The following is a 21,463-nucleotide window of genomic DNA, read 5'->3' as shown; positions in this document are numbered from 1 at the left end:
AAACAGTGGGGGAATATTGAATTTTGGAAATTGAGTATTTGATTGTAAAGCATAAACTGGGTTACCCGCTGAATCCATAACGTGAGGATTTAAAACAGGAACACTCAGCCCTAACTGTAAAACACTGTACAGTCTTTCCCCGACTTACGCGAATAATGCGTGCCGGAGGCATTCGCGTAAGTCGAGTTCCGCTTGACACTTGGTTTATACCTGGTGTTAAGAGATCGAGTATTTAATATCATCATTCAAAACATATTCAAAATAATACGAATACGTTAAGTTCCTCTTTTTATTAAGTTTATTCGAATTGTATTCTATACCAAATTCATTGTTAATATTTTTTAATTTACAAAGTTATAACAAAATTGTCCAACGTCAACTGTTTTGCAGTTTTTTTTTTTGTCTTCCCAAATTAACTTATAGATTTGCATTTTTTCTCGTACACTGCTGCTCACTGCTTCAAATCTATCCTTATCATTGTCCATCGCTTCGATGGCTGATAAAGCTAATTCCAAATGGCTGAATGCTTCAGCTAATCCTTTTGATGTAAAGCATTTATCTTCCTCAATAACATTTTCATCTTCGTCTTCTAAATACTCTTCGAGTACTTCTAGCGTTTGCATTTTAATGAGCTCGTCATTAGATAAAGGCTCTCCCGCTGTATTTACAAGCTCCTCCATTTCCTCGTAATTTACTTCTATTTCGAGAAAATGTGCCAAGGAAACACATTCACTTAACACAGTATCCAGAGTCTCCTGGCTACTGACTGGTGGATGATAATTTACAAAAAAATGTGGATAAACCTTCTTCCAAGCCGCTTGCATTGTTGTCAGTTTCACTTGTTTCCAAGAAGCTGCAATGTTATTTATTGCATTTAAAATATTAATGGTTTTCCAAAACTGGCTAAGTGTCGTAGATCCATTTTCTACCGTTTTCAATGCTTGCTCGAATGTGTTTCTAATGTAATGCGATTTCAATGCAGCTATCACTCCTTGATCCATCGGCTGCAACAAAGACGTTGTTCTTGGAGGTAAAAATAATACCTCTACATTTGGATGCATAGTCTCAAGTTCATTCGGATGGCCAGGAGCGTTGTCCAGTAACAATAGCACTTTGAACGGTATGTCATTTTTTTCGCAATATTGTTTCACTTCGGGTACAAAACTTTCATTGAACCATTCGACGAAAATGGCTCGGGTTACCCATCCTTTCGCATTAGATTTCCACGTGACCGGCAGATTGTTAATATTTACACTTTTGAAAGCTCGTGGCTTTAGAGAGCGGTAAACGGCAAGTGGCTTCAATTTGCAATCTCCTTCTAAATTACCCCCAATCATTAGCGTTATTCTATCTTTAGCTACCTTATAGCCTGGCATTGCGTCCATTTCTTTAGTAATATAACTCCGCGAGGGCATTTTCTTCCAGAAAAGCGCTGTCTCGTCTACATTAAAGATTTGTTGTGGAAGATAACAATTGTTTACTACAACTCTGGCAAATGTGTCTGGAAAACAGGTGGCGGCATCATCGTCAGCACTGGACGCTTCTCCGTGAATTTTAACGTTTCGTAAATTTGTTCGTTTTTTAAAACGTGTAAACCAACCATTGCTTGCTTTAAATGGTAATCCTACAGTATCGTCGTTATTGGCTTGACGTTTTATATCGTGATGTAACGATACGGCTTTATCTTTAATGTTTTGCAAACATAGCGGAATTTTTTTTGTGGTTAGATCCTCAATCCATATCAGCAATAAACTCTCCATTTTCTGTATCGTTTCATCACGATGCGACGTAACTATTGTACCCTGCATCAACGCATTGCTTTTCACGGATTCAAGGAAACGATCTTTTGTTTTCACAATGGTCCGTATTGTCGACTCGGGACGATTCACTGCACGGGCGATAGCTGTAAATCCTTTTCCTTTTTCGAACAGCTTCACTATTTCCAATTTTTCAGCAAAAGTTATTGCATTTCTCTTTCTTTTTTCGGTATTTTTGCGTATGTTATTCATTTTACTCGCTTTTAATTTTGTTGACGACGTGTTTTGAATGGCGGTGTAATGATGTGAAAATTTGCAAATGACAAGTGACGTATGATGAGTCTGAAGAACTGAAGTTTACGTCATAAACTCAATGAACTGTCAAAATTTGAACATTCGCGTAAGTCGAATTCGCGTAACTCGAGTGTCGCGTAACTCGGGGAAAGACTGTATTTGATTGTAAAGCATAAACTGGGTTACCCGCTGAATCCATAACGTGAGGATTTAAAACAGGAACACTCAGCCCTAACTGTAAAACACTGTATCTGGTTGCGGTAGTACACCCCCGAAGAGCCCTTGCCCCAGAACTACGTAAAATTTTTCAAGTGTGCAAGGACGATCAGGCGAAATGAAAAGCTCAGCGACAAAGTTAACGATTACAACAATTGGTTTAGATGAGGCGTCGTCAAAAATTTGATTGGATATATGATAGTTCTCCAACTGACGAAAGGTTCCTTCATCAATCGTATTCACTTCCGCTCCAGAATCGATTATGAATCTCACAAAAATACCTGCCACCAATCCAATAACCGACTCAGTCCCCTGTTAACTAAGTGGATCCAGTGTACACATAATATACTCGTGATGTGATACGTTCGATGAGTTCTTCATATCCGAATCAACTGCAGCATGTATCCCTTGAACTGTATTCTAAAAGACAAAGTATAACATTAGTTTCTGACTTCGGAAAATTTGACCAAGATCGAATAGATATCGAAGTTACATTGTATTTTTTCGCTAGATATCGAAGATCAACTTAATAATTGTCATTTCGAACCTGCTCAATCTGTTCTTCGACATTCGCAGCCGAAAGCGCAGTAACCTTATGCGTCTTCGAAGCGGTAGTGGCCAGGTCATCGTTTGCTTCCCGTTTTGTACGAGTACAAGCTCGCTGGATATGTCCCTTGACCCGGCACAGATGGCAGAACATTTCGATTGCATAGCACTCCTCTGCTCGATAGCTAGTACCGGTGCAGCGCCGGCAACGGGTAACCAATCCTCCATCGCGACCAGTACGATTTGACAATTCTCGACGACGAAAATAATCTCTTGGTGGGGGTGAGCGAGGTGATCCACGGCCCAATGAAAAAACCCGCCGACATTCTTCTGGAGGAGGATGCATCATGTAGATGTCCTCTGCTTGCTTTTCGTAGTCCGAAACACGAACTCGATCGATTAGCTCTTGAAGCGAATCTCCTTTCCGTGCTGCTTTTCGGGCTGCTTCGCGAATGCAGTGATTTGCAGCGTGCCTTTGCAAAACATCCGCGACGATTCCCACCAACTGATCCTCCATATAACCGCAAAGTTTGGCGACCGCCGACACACGGTGGACGTACTTTAGCTCCGGTTCGTCTCGTCCTTGCGGCATCGCTCGTAGTTTTTAGCGTTGCAACAATGCGTAGTCGCGCGAACTGAAGTATTGGCGAAGACGGTGCATTGCATTCGTGTACGGCTGTATAAGTACGTCTGGACCATCTTTAACGAGGGTGTTGTCCAAAATGTCCAATAGTTTAACTTCGTTACTTCGACAATGAAAGTGATTTTATCGATCTCTTCCCCTTCTACCGGTTTGCATTCACCGATTTGCATGGCAGCAAAAGTAAATGATGGGACTGCTCCCTGGTATTGTCCATAAGGGTTGACGCATTGTGGTGCCCCTTCGTCATTTTCTTCAACGAGCCATTCTTTCTTCACTATTTTACGCGGCATAATGATACCTTAAGTATGAACTTTTTTTTATATATGCACTGAACCTCGTGTTGAACTTCGACCTACGAAAGCACCGATCACAATGATTGAGCGCGAAGCATCATGCGGCAAGTATCTTGCTATTACTTCATAACAAGTCGCAATCAAGATGAATAGATACTGTTGTTTATACTATCTTAACTGGGTATAGCGATCCTATAGCGACCGACGTTTTATAGCGATTTCCTTCTACTTTTTCGTTTTGCACATAGACTACACGGATCATTTAGAAAGCTAGCATAAATTTCACATGGAAATACACTATTTCATCGACGACATGATGGACCATTTACAAGGCCGGCATCGATTCACAAAGCAGGAAATGAACCCGCTTGAGATAGTCTTCAAGACTATAACAGCGTCTGCATCGATTCCATCACGGAATGTGCATAAGTCCGGCATCGATTCGATGGAGGTATATGCTCGCTTCGGAAAGGGCAAGATCGGCTTCGATCCCAAGAGAGATTTCTTATAAAATATTCACCTATACCCCAAATTTCAACCTAAGTTCCACTCAAACCGATTGCTACTAGTGCCGCTCAGGCCAGCAGGTTTTGTTGCTTGGGACGAAATTTTTGAAGGAAAACGCAAGACGTCAAAAGTATTTGACGTGACTATGTCACCAACAGTAAATGGGATAGAACTCGTCGATCTTCCGAGAGTTTGGTCTGTGCCGTGACAATGCCAACGCCGATTGAAGTGGGACCGGTAAATTTTCGAATTGCTGAAAAGGTAGAAATTATTAACACGTACTTCCTTTCTTCACAATTGTCGAGGTTGAGATGGCTTTATTCTATAATTTCGTCGGCTCATACATCTAAGATGTTCCTATCGATTAAAAAGCGTGGGCGAGAAGATAGAAGATTTCGTTCCAGAATCCATATTTGATCGCATTTGCGATTGACGTTAAATCCCTGTTTTAACCTGTTCATTCATGTTTCCAGTTTTTCTGAACGAACGGTGCTATGCCCCGATATGCCAACGGGCTTACATTGTCGTTTGCCTTTGTGTTTTGGCCATGCGTTTGGGCCTTATGTTGATCGCGTAAACAATTGAATATTGTTTATGGCGTCGATCGAAACGCAACGTTTATCGGTAAGAAAGGCCGCCATAGCTACTCGTGTAATCCATCGTTGACGAGTGTTCTGGGTGATCAAGTGGAGGGAGATGCACATTAGGGCCAGCCGGATGAACCGGTCCTTCACTGGCCCAGCTCCTGGGATGTACCAACCCAGGTGGGTGGGGAAACAATCCAGCTTCCCTATGACTCAGTGATCTTCTCAGGTATCGGTATTGGTCTAAACTCCTGGAGGTAGAAAATTTCAGCCGCCACAAAGATCTCTTGCACAGGCAGGCCTTGCAACACCACTCGATCGTTGAGACTGTGTAAACCGCTATGGCTTCCCCACGATTTTCACTTACATTTTTGTTCGATGGATTGATTTTTTTTTCCTTTGAAGGCAACGGATTATCAGGAAAGGCCGAATGTAGGATGGAAGAGAAAACTAGAGAAAATCGGACGGAGGACCGAGGTTAAGGAGAGAGAGCGGCGAACGGTGCTGCTGTATGAAGGTGGGCGCGGTGCCGCTCGGTGTCAAGAGTCGAAACAAAAGCCCGGAATGTGCGGGGCGATAATGAGTCGCGAAGTCGAGGTCAAACTGCAGTATCAGTGTTTCTATTCCTGCCGTGAATTCTTCTTCTACCTCCAGCACATTCTTACATGTATCAAAAAAATTGTTTACATCTACTTCGATAATTCCACAGTTTCACCTGAACGTAATTGAATTGTTTTCATGTATCCAAGCGCTTCTTTTTGTATCTGGTGATAATTGTTGAGAACTTTATGTTACCCACTTAAAATTCGCTTCTTAAGTATACAACATTCAATATGGAACTGGATGACCGATTCGCAGGATTGACTTCTTTCTCTTCGGAGCCGGACTTCTTAGAAGAACGGCTACAGACCGAAAGTTTTGAATCACTACGCTCCATACTCGCTATCATGAAAGTCTCTAATAAGCGGATCACTTGACTACTGAAAACTTTTTAAACTAAAATGTATGCTCTTTCATTGTTGTTAAGCGGTTCAAGAACGATATTCTATGTTCTAATATCTCATTCCACGAAACAGAGCTAAATTGCAGCGAAATACTCTGCAAATAATCTGTGAACAAAATTGTTTGCTACTCCTTCAATAATTCCACAGTTTCACCTGAAAGTCATTGGATTGTTTTCATGTATCCAAGGGCTTCCTTTTGTATCTGGTGATAATTGTTGTTATACGAGTTGACAGGAATTTAGCTTATTTCGGAAGAATTGTAACTGTCCACGATGTACCTCCGGCCGAGAGACGGTCAGTGCTGCTAAGGCATTATATGGCACTAAGTTTAGAAAGTGGATCATCTTGACCAGTGGAAGAGTAGTCGTCACGTTCATCGGATGAAGGCGCAGTATCATTCGCGGCTAAAGCATATGAGATGGGCACCATCTCAAGAGATTTGGGTGTAGCTAACATGATGGACGAAGTACTTAAGTGGATAACTGACAGATTGACCACTAAAAGAGTGAGCTAGGGTATCAGTGCAAGTAATATCGGATTATGAACGTCTCTAATAAGCGGACACCTGAGAACTTTTTAAATCAAAATGTATGCTGCTTCATTGGTGCTAAGCAATTCACGAGCGATATTCTAAGTTCTAATATATCATTCCTAAAACAAAGCTAAATAGCAGCGAAAAACTCTGCAAATAATCTGTGAACAAAATTGTTTGCAACTCCTTCTTTAATTCCACAGTTTTACCTGAACGTCATTGGATTGTTTTCATGTATCCAAGCGCTTCCTTTTGTATCTGGTGATAATTGTTGTGAACTTTATATTACCCACTTAAAATTCTCTTCTTAAGTATACAACATTCAATATGTAACTGGATGACCGATTCACAGAATTGACTTATTTACCTTTGGAGCTGAACTTCTTAGAAGAACGGCTACAGACCGAAAGTTTTGAATCACTACGCTCCATACTCGCTATCATGAACGTCTCTATTAGGCGGATCACTTGATTACTGAGAACTTTTTAAACCAAAATGTATGCTGCTTTATTGTTGTTAAGCGGTGCAAGAGCGATATTCTAAGTTCTAGTATCTCATTCTTCGAAACAGAGCTAAATTGCAGGGAAGTACTCTGCAAATAATCTGTGAACAACATTATTTGTAACTCCTTCAATAATTCCACAGTTTCACCTGAAAGTCATTGGATTTTTTCATGTGTCCATGGGCTACCTTTTGTATCTGGTGATAATTGTTGTGAACTTTATGTTACCCACTTAAAATTCTCTTCTTGAGTCCATCATGTAATTGGATGCCCTTTGCCAGCTATGACCATACGACACCTTTTAGGCATTGCTCCAAACGGTGCTGAGCAGTGGACAGTGGTATCATTATCCATTCATGTTTCATTGCCTCAAATAACTGATCGGTCGTCAGATGGGAAGCTCTCTCACGGACCACTCTCTTCACAGTCGACCAAAGGTTTTCTATAAATCCCATATGATTTATGCCAGCATTGTTACCAGACCCAGTGGCGCCAAGAACACGTCAGTATTCCAGGCGATCATCACGACGGCGGAACCTATGTCGGCACTGTTGTCGAGCGGTTTATTAGCAAAATTCTAATTCTAATTTCTATCGAAAAAAACAAAAGAGCAGCAAAATACTTTGCAAACAACGCATGCACAAAATTGGGTACAACTACTTTGATAATTCCACAGTTTCACCTGAAAGTAATTGGATTGTTTTCATGTATCCAAGCGCTTCCTTTTGTATCTGGGGATAATTGTTGTGAACTTTATGTTACCCACTTAAAATTCTCTTCTTAAGTATACAACATACAATATGTAATTGAATGTCCTTTGGATGCTCGATTCGCAGAATTGACTTTTACCTTTGGAGCTGGACTTCTTAGAAGAACGGCTACAGACCGAAAGTTTTGAATCACTACGCTCCATACTCGCTATCATGAAAGTCTCTAATAAGCGGATCACTTGACTTGAGAGCTTTTTAAACCAAAATGTATGCTCTTTCATTTTTGTTAAGCGGTTGAAGAGCGATATTCTAAGTTCTAATATCTCATTCCACGAAACAGAGCTAAATTGCAGCGAAATACTCTGCAAATAATCTGTGAACAAAATTGTTTGCTACTCCTTCGATAATTCCACAGTTTCACCTGAACGTCATTGGATTGATTTCATGTATCCGAGGGCTTCCTTTTGTATCTGGTGATAATTGTTGTGAACTGTATGTTACCCACTTAAAATTCTCTTCTTGAGTCCATCATGTAATTGGATGCCCTTTGCCAGCTATGACCATACGACACCTTTTAAGCATTGCTCCAAACGGTGCTGAGCAGTGGACAGTGGTGTCATTATCCATTCATGTTTCATTGCCTTAAATAACTGATCGGTCGTCAGATGAGAAGCTCTCTCACGGACCATTCTCTTCACAATCAACCAACGGTTCTACATGAACCCCATATGATGTATGCCAACATTGTTACCAGACGTGTCCAGTGGCGCAACGTGGAGGCCAGTATTCCAGGTGTCCATGCCGTCGACACAGTAAATCAGGTTGCCCCACCACGACGAGGGGCACTATGTCGGCAATGTTGTCGAGCGGTTTATTAGCAAAATTATAATTTCTAATAACTTATACTTATTTCTGTCGAAAAGAACAACAGAGCAGCAAAATATTTTGCAAACAACGTATGAACAAAATTATTTGCAACTCCTTCGATAATTCCACAGTTTCACCTGAAAGTCATTGGATTGTTTTCGTGTATCCAAGGGCTTCCTTTTGTATCTGGTGATAATTGTTGTGAACTTTACGTTACCCACTTAAAATTCTCTTCTTGAGTATACAACATACAATATGTAATTGAATGTCCTTTGGATGAGCGATTCACAGGATTGACTTCTTTACTTTTGGAACCGGACAGAAAGCTGGACGAGGTATTTCATTCCTCGAAACAGAGCTAAATTGCAGTGAAATATTCTGCAAATAACCTGTGATCAAAATTATTTGCAACTCCTTCGATAATTCCACAGTTTCACCTGAAAGTCATTGGATTGTTTTCATGTATCCGTGGGCTTCCTTTTGTATCTGGTGATAATTGTTGTGAACTGTATGTTACCCACTTAAAATTCTCTTCTTGAGTCCATCATGTAATTGGATGCCCTTTGCCAGCTATGACCATACGACACCTTTTAGGCATTGCTCCAGACGGTGCTGAGCAGTGGACAGTGGTATCATTATCCATTCATGTTTCATTGCCTTAAATAACTGATCGGTCGTCAGATGGGAAGCTCTCTCACGGACCATTCTCTTGACAATCAACCAACGGTTCTCCATGAACCCCATATGATGTATGCCAACATTGTTACCAGACGTGTCCAGTGGCGCAACGTGTAGGCCAGTATTCCAGGTGTCCATGCCGTCGACACAGTAAATCAGGTTGCCCCACCACGACGAGGGGCACTATGTCGGCAATGTTGCCGAGTGGTTTATTAGCAAAATTATAATTTCCAATAACTTATACTTATTTCTGTCGAAAAGAACAAAAGAGCAGCAAAATATTTTGCAAACAACGTATGAACAAAATTGTGTACAACTACTTCGATAATTCCACAGTTTCACCTGAAAGTCATTGGATTGTTTTCGTGTATCCAAGGGCTTTCTTTTGTATCTGGTGATAATTCTTGTAAACTTTATGTTACCCACTTAAAATTCTCTTCTTAAGTATACAACATACAATATGTAATTGAATGTCCTTTGGATGAGCGATTCACAGGATTGACTTCTTTACTTTTGTAGCTGGACAAAAATCCGGACGAGGTATCTCATTCCTCGAAACAGAGCTAAATTGCAGGGAAATACTCTGCAAATAATCTGTGATCAAAATTGTTTGCTACTCCTTCGATGATTCCAAAGTTTCACCTGAAAGTCAATGGATTGTTTTCATTAATCCAAGCGCTTCCTTTTGTATATGGTGATAATTGTTGTGGACTTTATATTACCCGCTTAAAATTCTCTCCTAAAGTATGCAACATACAATATGTAATTGAATGTCCTTTGGATGAGCGATTCACAGGATTGACTTTTTTACTTTTGGAGCCGGACAAAAATCCGGACGAGATATCTCATTCCTCGAAACAGAGCTAAATTGCAGGGAAATACTCTGCAAATAATCTGTGAACAAAATTTTTTACTACTCCTTCGATAATTCCACAGTTTCACCTGAACGTCATTGGATTGTTTTCAAGTATCCAAGGGCTTCCTTTTGTATCTGGTGATAATTTTTGTGAACTTTATGTTACCCACTTAAAATTTTCTTCTTAAGAATACAACATACAATATGTAATTGAATGTCCTTTGAATGAGCGATTCGCAGGATTGACTTCTTTACTTTTGGAGTCGGACTTCTTAGAAGAACGGCTACAGACCGAAAGTTTTGAGTCATTACGCTCCATACTCGCTATCATGAAAGTCTCTAATAAGCGGATCACTTGACTACTGAGAACTTTTTAAACCAAAATGTATGCTCTTTCATTGTTGTTAAGCGGTTCAAGAACGATATTCTAAGTTCTAATATCTCATTCCACGAAACAGAGCTAAATTGCAGTGAAATATTCTGCAAATAACCTGTGATCAAAATTATTTGTAACTCCTTCCATAATTCCACAGTTTAACCTGAAAGTCATTGGATTGTTTTCATGTATCCAAGCGCTTCCTTTTGTATCTGGTGATAATTGTTGTGAACTTTATATTACCCACTTAAAATTCTCTTCTTAAGTATACAACATTCAATATGTAACTGGATGACCGATTCGGAGAATTGACTTATTTACCTTTGGAGATGGACTTCTTAGAAGAACGGCTACAGACCGAAAGTTTTGAATCACTACGCTCCATACTCGCTATCATGAAAGTCTCTAATAAGCGGATCACTTGACTACTGAGAACTTTTTAATCCAAAATGTATGCTCTTTCTTTTTTGTTAAGCGGTTCAAAAGCGATATTCTAAGTTCTAATATCTAATTCCACGAAACAGAGCTAAATTGCAGCGAAATACTCTGCAAATAATCTGTGAACAAAATTGTTTGCTACTTCTTCGATAATTCCACAGTTTCACCTGAACGTCATTGGATTGATTTCTTGTATCCAAGGGCTTCCTTTTGTATCCGGTGATAATTGTTGTGAACTTTATGTTACCCACTTAAAATTCTCTTCTTAAGTATACAACATACAATATGTAATTTAATGTCCTTTGGATGAGCGATTCACAGGATTGACTTCTTTACTTTTGGAACCGGACAGAAAGCTGGACGAGGTATCTCATTCCTCGAAACAGAGCTAAATTGCAGGGAAATACTCTGCAAATAACCTGTGAACAAAATTGTTTGCTACTCCTTCGATGATTCCAAAGTTTCACCTGAAAGTAATTGGATTGTTTTCATTAATTCAAGCGCTTCCTTTTGTATATGGTGATAATTGTTGTGAACTTTATATTACCCACTTAAAATTCTCTTCTAAAGCATGCAACATACAATATGTAATTGAATGTCCTTTGGATGAGCGATTCACAGGATTGACTTCTTTACTTTTGGAGCCGGACAAAAATCCGGACGAGATATCTCATTCCTCGAAACAGAGCTAAATTGCAGGGAAATACTCTGCAAATAACCTGTGAACAAAATTGTTTGCTACTCCTTCGATGATTCCAAAGTTTCACCTGAAAGTCATTGGATTGTTTTCATTAATTCAAGCGCTTCCTTTTGTATATGGTGATAATTGTTGTGAACTTTATATTACCCACTTAAAATTCACTTCGAAAGCATGCAACATACAATATGTAATTGAATGTCCTTTGAATGAGCGATTCGCAGGATTGACTTCTTTACTTTTGGAGTCGGACTTCTTAGAAGAACGGCTACAGACCGAAAGTTTTGAGTCATTACGCTCCATACTCGCTATCATGAAAGTCTCTAATAAGCGGATCACTTGACTACTGAGAACTTTTTAAACCAAAATGTATGCTCTTTCATTTTTGTTAAGCGGTTCAAGAGCGATATTCTAAGTTGTAATATCTCATTCCACGAAACAGAGCTAAATTGCAGCGAAATATTCTGCAAATAACCTGTGATCAAAATTATTTGCAACTCCTTCGATAATTCCACAGTTTCACCTGAACGTCATTGGATTGTTTTCATGTATCCAAGGGCTTCCTTTTGTATCTGGTGATAATGGTTGTGAACTTTATGTTACCCTCTTAAAATTCTCTTCTTGAGTCCATCATGTAATTGGATGCCCTTTGCCAGCTATGACCATACGACACCTTTTAGGCATTGCTCCAGACGGTGCTGAGCAGTGGACAGTGGTGTCATTATCCATTCATGTTTCATTGCCTTAAATAACTGATCGGTCGTCAGATGAGAAGCTCTCTCACGGACCATTCTCTTCACAATCAACCAACGGTTCTCCATGAACCCCATATGATGTATGCCAACATTGTTACCAGACGTGTCCAGTGGCGCAACGTGGAGGCCAGTATTCCAGGTGTCCATGCCGTCGACACAGTAAATCAGGTTGCCCCACCACGACGAGGGGCACTATGTCGGCAATGTTGTCGAGCGGTTTATTAGCAAAATTATAATTTCTAATAACTTATACTTATTTCTGTCGAAAAGAACAACAGAGCAGCAAAATATTTTGCAAACAACGTATGAACAAAATTATTTGCAACTCCTTCGATAATTCCACAGTTTCACCTGAAAGTCATTGGATTGTTTTCATGTATCCAAGGGCTTCCTTTTGTATCCGGTGATAATTGTTGTGAACTTTACGTTAACCACTTAAAATTCTCTTCTTGAGTATACAACATACAATATGTAATTGAATGTCCTTTGGATGAGCGATTCACAGGATTGACTTCTTTACTTTTGGAACCGGACAAAAAGTTGGACGAGGTATTTCATTCCACGAAACAGAGCTAAATTGCAGCGAAATATTCTGCAAATAATCTGTGAATGAAATTGTTTGCAACTCCTTCGATGATTCCCAAGATTCACCTGAAAGTCATTTGATTGTTTTCATGTATCCAAGGGCTTGCTTTTGTATCTGGTGATAATTGTTGTGAATTTTATGTTACCTACTTAAAATTCTCTTCTCAAGTATACAACATAACAATATGTAATTGAATGTCCTTTGGATGAGCGATTCACAGGATTGATTTCTTTACTTTTGGAGTCGGACAAAAAGCCGGACGACTGATTCCTCGAAACAGAGCTAAATTGCAGGGAAATATTCTGCAAATAATCTGTGAACAAAATCATATGTAACTCCTTCGATAATTCCACAGTTTCACCTGAAAGTCATTGGATTGTTTTCATGTATCCAAGGGCTTCCTTTTATATCTGGTGATAATTGTTGTGAACTGTATGTTACCCACTTAAAATTCTCTTCTTAAGTATACAACATGCAATATGTAATTGAATGTCCTTTGGATGAGCGATTCACAGGATTGACTTCTTTACTTTTGGAGCCGGACAGAAAGCCGGACGAGGTATCTCATTCCTCGAAATAGAGCTAAATTGCAGTGAAATATTCTGCAAATAAACTGTGAATGAAATAGTTTGCAACTCCTTCGATGATTCCCAAGATTCACCTGAAAGTCATTGGATTGTTTTCATGTATCCTAGGGCTTCCTTTTGTATCTGGTGATAATTGTTGTGAACTTTATGTTACCCACTTAAAATTCTCTTCTTAAGTATACAACATAACAATATGTAATTCAATGTCCTTTGGATGAGCGATTCACAGGATTGACTTCTTTACTTTCGGAACCGGACAGAAAGTTGGACGAGGTATTTCATTCCTCGAAACAGAGCTAAATTGCAGGGAAATATTCTGCAAATAATCTGTGAATGAAATTGTTTGCTACATCTTCGATAATTCCACAGTTTCACCTAAAAGTCATTGAATTGTTTTCATGTATCCAAGGGCTTCCTTTTGTATCTGGTGATAATTGTTGTGAACTGTATGTTACCCACTTAAAATTCTCTTCTCATGTATACAACATAACAATATGTAATTGAATGTCCTTTGGTTGAGCGATTCACAGGATTGACTTCTTTACTTTTGGAGCCGGACAAAAAGCCGGACGAGGTATCTCATTCCTCGAAACAGAGCTAAATTGCAGTGAAATATTCTGCAAATAAACTGTGAATGAAATTGTTTGCTACTCCTTCGATGATTTCCAAGATTCACCTGAAAGTCATTGGATTGTTTTCATGTATCCAAGGGCTTTCTTTTGTATCTGGTGATAATTCTTGTGAACTTTATGTTACCCACTTAAAATTCTCTTCTCCTTTGGATGAGCGATTCACAGGATTGACTTCTTTACTTTTGGAGCCGGACAAAAAGTCGGACGAGGTATCTGATTCCTCGAAATAGAGCTAAATTGCAGTGAAATATTCTGCAAATAAACTGTGAATGAAATTGTTTGCAACTCCTTCGATGATTCCCAAGATTCACCTGAAAGTCATTGGATTGTTTTCATGTATCCAAGGGCTTTCTTTTGTATCTGGTGATAATTCTTGTAAACTTTATGTTACCCACTTAAAATTCTCTTCTCTTTTGGATGAGCGATTCACAGGATTGACTTCTTTACTTTTGGAGCCGGACAAAAAGCCGGACGAGGTATCTGATTTCTCGAAACAGAGCTAAATTGCAGGGAAATATTCTGCAAATAAACTGTGAACAAAATTATATGTAACTCCTTCGATAATTCCACAATTTTACCTGAAAGTAATTGGATTGTTTTCATGTATCCAAGGGCTTCCTTTTGTATCTGGTGATAATTGTTGTGAACTTTATGTTACCCACTTAAAATTCTCTTCTTAAGTATACAACATACAATATGTAATTGAATGTCCTTTGGATGAGCGATTCACAGGATTGACTTCTTTACTTTTGGAGCCGGACAAAAAGCCGGACGAGGTTTCTCATTCCTTGAAACAGAGCTAAAGTGCAGGGAAGTACTCTGCAAATAATCTGTGAACAACATTATTTGTAACTCCTTCGATAATTCCACAGTTTCACCTGAACGTCATTGGATTGATTTCATGTATCCAAGCGTTTCCTTTCGTATCTGGTGATAATTGTTGTAAACTTTATGTTACCCACTTAAAATTCTCTTCTTACGTATACAACATTCATTATGTGATTGGATGCCCTTTGCTAGCTAACAGATTGTAACAATCATCTGCACAGCCAATCCATACACAGTTGCTGATAATTGTTTGTAGCAAACTTCGTTGTTCGTAATAAAAAATAAAAAATTAAAACGAGATTCGAATGCTTAGCAATTTGTGTCTAATATACACGTATTTTCGGGACATCTTTAAATTTATTTCAAGTTTATTGGAAAAAGAATTAATTAGCAGCCAAATACTCCGCAAATAATCGATGTATGGAAAACAATGTTCACAATTCCTTCGACAAAGTATGGAAGGCTTCACGTCGTTCGCGCCATAAGCTAGTTGGATACATCAATGAAGTGTTAGACATAGTTTATTGTTTTACCGTCCTGCCACGGTGTTGTTATACAATTTCCTCGACCATCTGAACAAACACTGTCTGCCAGTGAGACCGGATGAGGAGCAAAATTCTAAGTTCTAATATCTCATTTCTCGAAACAAAGCTAAATTGCAGCGAAGTACTCTGCAAATAATCTGTGAACAAAATTATCTACAACTCCTCCAATAATTCCACAGTTTCACCTAAACGCTTTGTTTTGTATCTGGTGATAATTGTTGTGAATTTTATTCTGCCCACTTAACATTATTTTCTAAAGTACATCCAATATGTAGCTAGATGCCCTTTGCTAGCTATTACCATGCGACACCTTTTAGGCATTACTCTACACGGTGCTGAATAGTCAATGGTGGAATCCTTCTCCATTCATCATTCATCGCCTCAAATAGCTGATCGGTCGCCAATGATTTTCGATTGGATTCAGGTCGTGTGACGGCAATGGGAGAACGCCAATCCAATCTCGAGCAACACGACATGTGTGCTTTGAGTCGTTGTCGTGCTGGAAGATCCATTGCCGGTTGCCCAGGGTTTCCTGGGCATGGGAAAGCATGACCGTTCGTTGGATTTTAACGTGGCCTGCCCCGGTCAGCATACCGTTTATCCGGTGTAGTTCATTAAAGCTGTAACTCTGCTCGTCAAGGCTTATCTGGTAATCACCTATGACATCCGTTTCATGCTAATTCAAAGATGATCTGTTGGTCTGGTAGCCCACACCATTGTCGATGGTAAACCATAGCAGAATCCGAGATGACCCACGTTATATATACAGGCATGCCATTTGGGTTTTGCACGAAGTTTAAAACGGTGTTGTTTCACGAAGAAATACACGTTGTAAATTTACGAGGCTCAAGATTGGAACTTTATTTGTTTCTAGCACTTAAAAATACTATTTAACACGATGAATTAGCGCACGAAGGCTTGGGTTTTACGCGGAAATCTTCACGTCGTCACCGGATAAAGAAGAAAAGAGAGCCCGCGATCCGTTGATCGACGGCTTTATACGCATGCTGACGCCTCTCCACTTTCCCTCGTGTGGGAGAGTTTCCCTTAGCAAAAGCTTTCTCACGGGCTCCCTCATTTGACGTACCCAACACGCGCTGACATTCCAGCATGCGGTTTTTGGCATGTCTCACGATTGAAAGCCGTTTGTCGATCTTGGGTCGTGAAGGGGATTTACATAATCGATAGTCGCACGGAGGACATAATTATTTTGGCGTGAAATAATTATTTCTTATACAACCACCATCCATAAGCCCATTTGAGTTTACTGTTGGGTTATTGAAATTTATTTTGTGGCATGCAGTTGTGTTTTTGTAATCGATCTTGAGCACTGTCTCCCATATTTCAGAAGTTCGGTCATAGATCTTACCTTTTATTCCTTTACTCTGTATATCCCACTTGTACCAAGTACAGGAAGTCTTCATAAAGCACCATTCATCACATCCCAAGTTGTCAGTTGCGCAGCCGAACCCTGTCGTAGCATGCATCCCCATATCACGGCACTTGCCAGTGCAACAGTACCCATTACCTTTGCATCATGAGTAATGATGTGTCTTAATCTCATACGCACTCGTAAAGTACATAAGGCTGTACCTTGTCCTAATGTGAGCTATCTTCAATTTCATTATGTCACCAGTATAATCCTTAAAGCAGACAACAGACCCAGTCATTGGGGTTGCCGACACCCACAATGCTGTAGAGACCTGGTTGCGAATCAATATCGCACAGTACAACTTTAGCAGAGGAGACTAGTTTCTCATCCTTACCGAAAGACGCCATTTGAAACTTTTTTTTTATATTGTAGTTATTTCTTAACACACGATATTGTTGTTAACACAATATTATTGTTAACACGATATTGTTGTTATTTATTTCGTTATTGGTTATCATCGAATCCAAATTACTCAAATTTGTAAAGATACATATTTTATTGAACTTATCTTAATCATATATTATTATATATTATATTTTTATCACACTTTTTACCAAGTTAATGCCAAATGTAAAGGAGTTCTACCCCATGTATCGTAACCCACCAATTCTTATTGGGTGCCCGACTTATGTCTACGATGGTATCATGGACCGGACACGAGGTGGTAATGTGTAAGTCGCGCAAATGACATAATTAATTTACGATTAAATAAATATTTCCCACAACCATTGCCCATGCGTTGCACAGTCAAAGTACCATCGTGGTACAACCGCTCCTGCTGTTCCTTTTGGCCCTTCATTATGTCTCCTAGCTGACCGGTGAGCTGCTCGATGCGGGCACGATGTTCGCGATTCTCAGATCGAAGATCTTTGGTTATACACTGCAATTCCTGCGTGACCATCGTGCTTTATTCCGGCGCCGGTTGCAGCGCCGCTAGCGTTTTCAGGAGTGCTTGATGGTCCACAAGTTCAGGTGTGAAGTCGGTCCCTACCGCCCCATCCACGTCCGTGGCGAGTTACTGTAGCGTGCAGGGCGACACCGGGAGAACGGGATTTTGTGTTGCATCCAAATGGATTTTGTGTTGCTGATGTGCGACCAAATGCGAAGATACTTGATCGCGAGCGTTGTCGCCCCCAGCTTTTCAATCCCTCAGGCATCCTTACGAGTTTCACTTCAATGCGTTCAGTTCCGGACCGGGCTAAGCCGGAGACGGAGGAAACGAAGTTAAGACGAAACTCTAAGCTTGAGAAATCACGCAAAGAATTTAATTTCGGGTCGGTCTGTTGCGTAATTCTAAGCCCTTTCGACTCGAACTTCCTAAGGCTCGATTGCAGTACGTTCAGTTCCACGACGGTCTAAGCCGACAACGGAGCAAACGTTGTTGAAATTCTCGCCAAGACTTAGAATATTCTTGAAAAGTTCAGTTCCGTGCTGGTTTAAGCCGGAGGCGGAGGAAACCACGTCAAGAACCTTACAAGGGGTTGGCCAAAGGAAAAAAAATCTACTTTCAGATTTGGACCTTGGTAAAGAATAAGGCGTCGATTCCCTTCTCCACCCCAGTGTCCTTATGACCCATAAAGATGATGAGTATGGTAGTGTAAATGAACCGTTTTCACCGCTAATGCGGAAAATACGATCCAACCGTTCTCCATCCATTTCATTTACGGCCATATCGTAAGCAATGGTTTCACACACACACAATCCGCTCTTCAATATTCTTCCCATTGCACTCTCCTATAAAGATAGTCCTTTGCCATATTTGTATCTTTATACGTTATAGTTTTACCGATGGTTTTTCTATCCTTTATAAAGCCAACGAATTTCTTCGAATACGTGACATGTTTCAATAATTTGTTTCAAATTTCAATATTCTTCCCATTGCACTCTCCTATAAAGATAGTCCTTTGCCATATTTGTATCTTTATACGTTATAGTTTTACCGATGGTTTTTCTATCCTTTATAAAGCCAACGAATTTCTTCGAATACGTGACATGTTTCAATAATTTGTTCCAGTTTGAGTAATTTGCTTCTAGTAAGATTACTGTTTCTTCGCTATGTAACCCTACCATTCGAATTTCTTCATCTGTGGTTCGTTTATCGTAATTGGATGGCCAGTCTTGTTCGTCATCTTCTAAAAATCACGGACCGTTGTACCACTAGCCTCATATTGCTTGAAGGTTTAGTGGCTAAATCTGCTGGAGTTCGTATCGACGCCCCGTATCTCCGCTGATCCATACTCGAAAAGTCTAAAATTTCTCTTACTTTGTGAGCCAGGCGAGCACTGTTTGTGAGTCACTCCAAAATGTTGTCTTTTTTACTGGAGATGAGGAGTTCCGTTTTATTTCAATCGCGGAATTGACATGGCCTTTATCAGTGACACTCTGGCCTTTGCTCGTCATGGCGACTTCCATCATACACACATGCTTCTTCTGAAGCATCAACGCATGTGCGCTTCTACTCCATTCGGTTTTGATACCACTCTCGGTCTAATTATAGCCAGATTGCCTGCGCTACGTATTATTTTCTTTCACTACAAAAATTTAATTTTTTGGGAGTTTTATTGTTCTGGGAGTTCACAATCCCAGTCTTCAGTGGCGATATGTGCCGCTTGCATTGATATCAATTGATCATTACCCTGAACGGTGAGATGACTGATTAACCCAAGTGGATCGAAAAAATACATTACGAAACTGACCAAAACACGTTTTGTCAGTGCACTGAACTGATTATTTTACGGAATCTTCACTGTGTAGCTAAGGGTATCAGTCACTGTATTTCAATGCACTCGCAAAACTTCCTCTACGGCTGCATCTTTTTCCTCACCTGCTACAATGACGGTGTTTAAGCCCGATCGCTTGCAATCCATTCTAACAATTGTTTTTTATTTTATGCAAAATTACGAAACCACCGTTTTGGTGTGTTTTGATCACTTGTTCTGCGATATTCAAATAGTCGTCTACATAATGTTGTTTCACAATAGGATCAAAAACCGAAAGAAGCGCTTGTTATTGTTCTAAAGCATTTTTTGTTTTTTTACCACTTGTGCACAAGCTGGGGTATGAGGTGTGCCTTTGTCTCTCAATTTCTCCACCGAATTTGCTGGGCGTCCAGATCCTCACGTCTCTTGGTGAAACATTTCTTTAATGTCCCCAGTTACATAGATCATTCCTTCCCAAAAACGAATCAACACTCCGGACAAGGAAGCCATTTCGTTGAGCCCCGTCAAAAGTTGTTCCGTTGTGGATTTAACGAAACACTTATCCTGCGTTTGAATAATACCTCAATCACCCATACAATTGACCTCGATGTATGCAAATACTGCAGATGTTCCATAAAGCCGTCTATAAAATCGGATACTGGCCACAGTCATACATGCTCATGCCCCCTATTTATACACATTTGAATTTGAAAGACTTTGTTTTCTTCAAGCTTATCATTTATTAAATTTTATGTAACATTTCCCTTTAAACATTTCTAGAGTATTTTAACTGTTCTCAATTTCGTTGAATCCTCAGGTGTCCTCTAGTTTTTCGCCTATCAAAACAGTGCCGCTCTTCCAGCTAACTTACCGTTTTAATAGAAATTCATAGTCGAGGAAAGCTAAATGTTACTCCGAGTCATCATCATTAGTAGTAATAGTGACTGCGTGACATAGTAGTTTAGTTTTGTCGTATCTGGCAATATTTCTTCATCGAAGAGCTCTCTAAATTCTATCGCACTGAATCTATCCATATTGTCGACCTGTACTGTAATTATTTCCATTTTATTCCACATGTGGCTGACTCTAGCAACATATTCAGCTATTTCCTTTGACGGAGCATAGTTATTAACGAAATCCATGAATCTTAATGGACCGACGATGGGCTCAACCTCAACCACTGTCTCACGCGAGGTTCCAAGGTTAGCATCATGTCGTTTCATACCGTGTGAAGTCCCAGGAACGAGCTCTTCACGTTTTTCCTTTTTACCCCGTGAGGCGCTAGAAGCGGTGTCCTCGCGGTTCTCCTTTCTAATATGATGATTTACATCCAGAAGTTCAATCATCTGGTACAATACTGGACAGAAGAACACCTTCGGTCTGCTGGAATGCTCCTATCACATGGCTAACCGATGTTAATCGAGATCAAGACAGCTTGGATGTATAACTGATCAAAGCTGATCGAAATGCAGATTTCGTGGAAGTCTTCTCAAGCAAGTCTTCTCACACTTTAATCTTCAGTTAGTTGCGATTCTGTTTAAAATGTTGTTCCTCTTTCTGCGGGGGACTTTTGGAAATTTGTAAATGTCCCAGAATAATGCAACGATTTTCGTTACTTGATATGCGATTTAATTTCTGGAAATACTACCAACAATCCCAACCTGTTAAATACGTTAATCCTGGATCAACGTTCTTGGTTGGATTATCTAACAGTTTCTAACAGTATACTAACGAACTACATGTATACGAACTAACGACTAATTAACTATCAAACACAAAGTTTCCCATTACCTGTTTCTACCATCACCTTGTATCTTGTGTTAACTTAACTTAACTGAATTGATCTCACAAGATTGAATTTAACAAAACCGAGGCGATTGAAGTAAATGGCGGTAATAA

Source organism: Anopheles ziemanni, chromosome 2 (assembly GCF_943734765.1).
Source record: "Anopheles ziemanni chromosome 2, idAnoZiCoDA_A2_x.2, whole genome shotgun sequence".
In the NCBI taxonomy this organism is placed as follows: Eukaryota; Metazoa; Arthropoda; class Insecta; order Diptera; family Culicidae; genus Anopheles; species Anopheles ziemanni.
Note: the sequence above shows the minus strand (reverse complement) of the source record.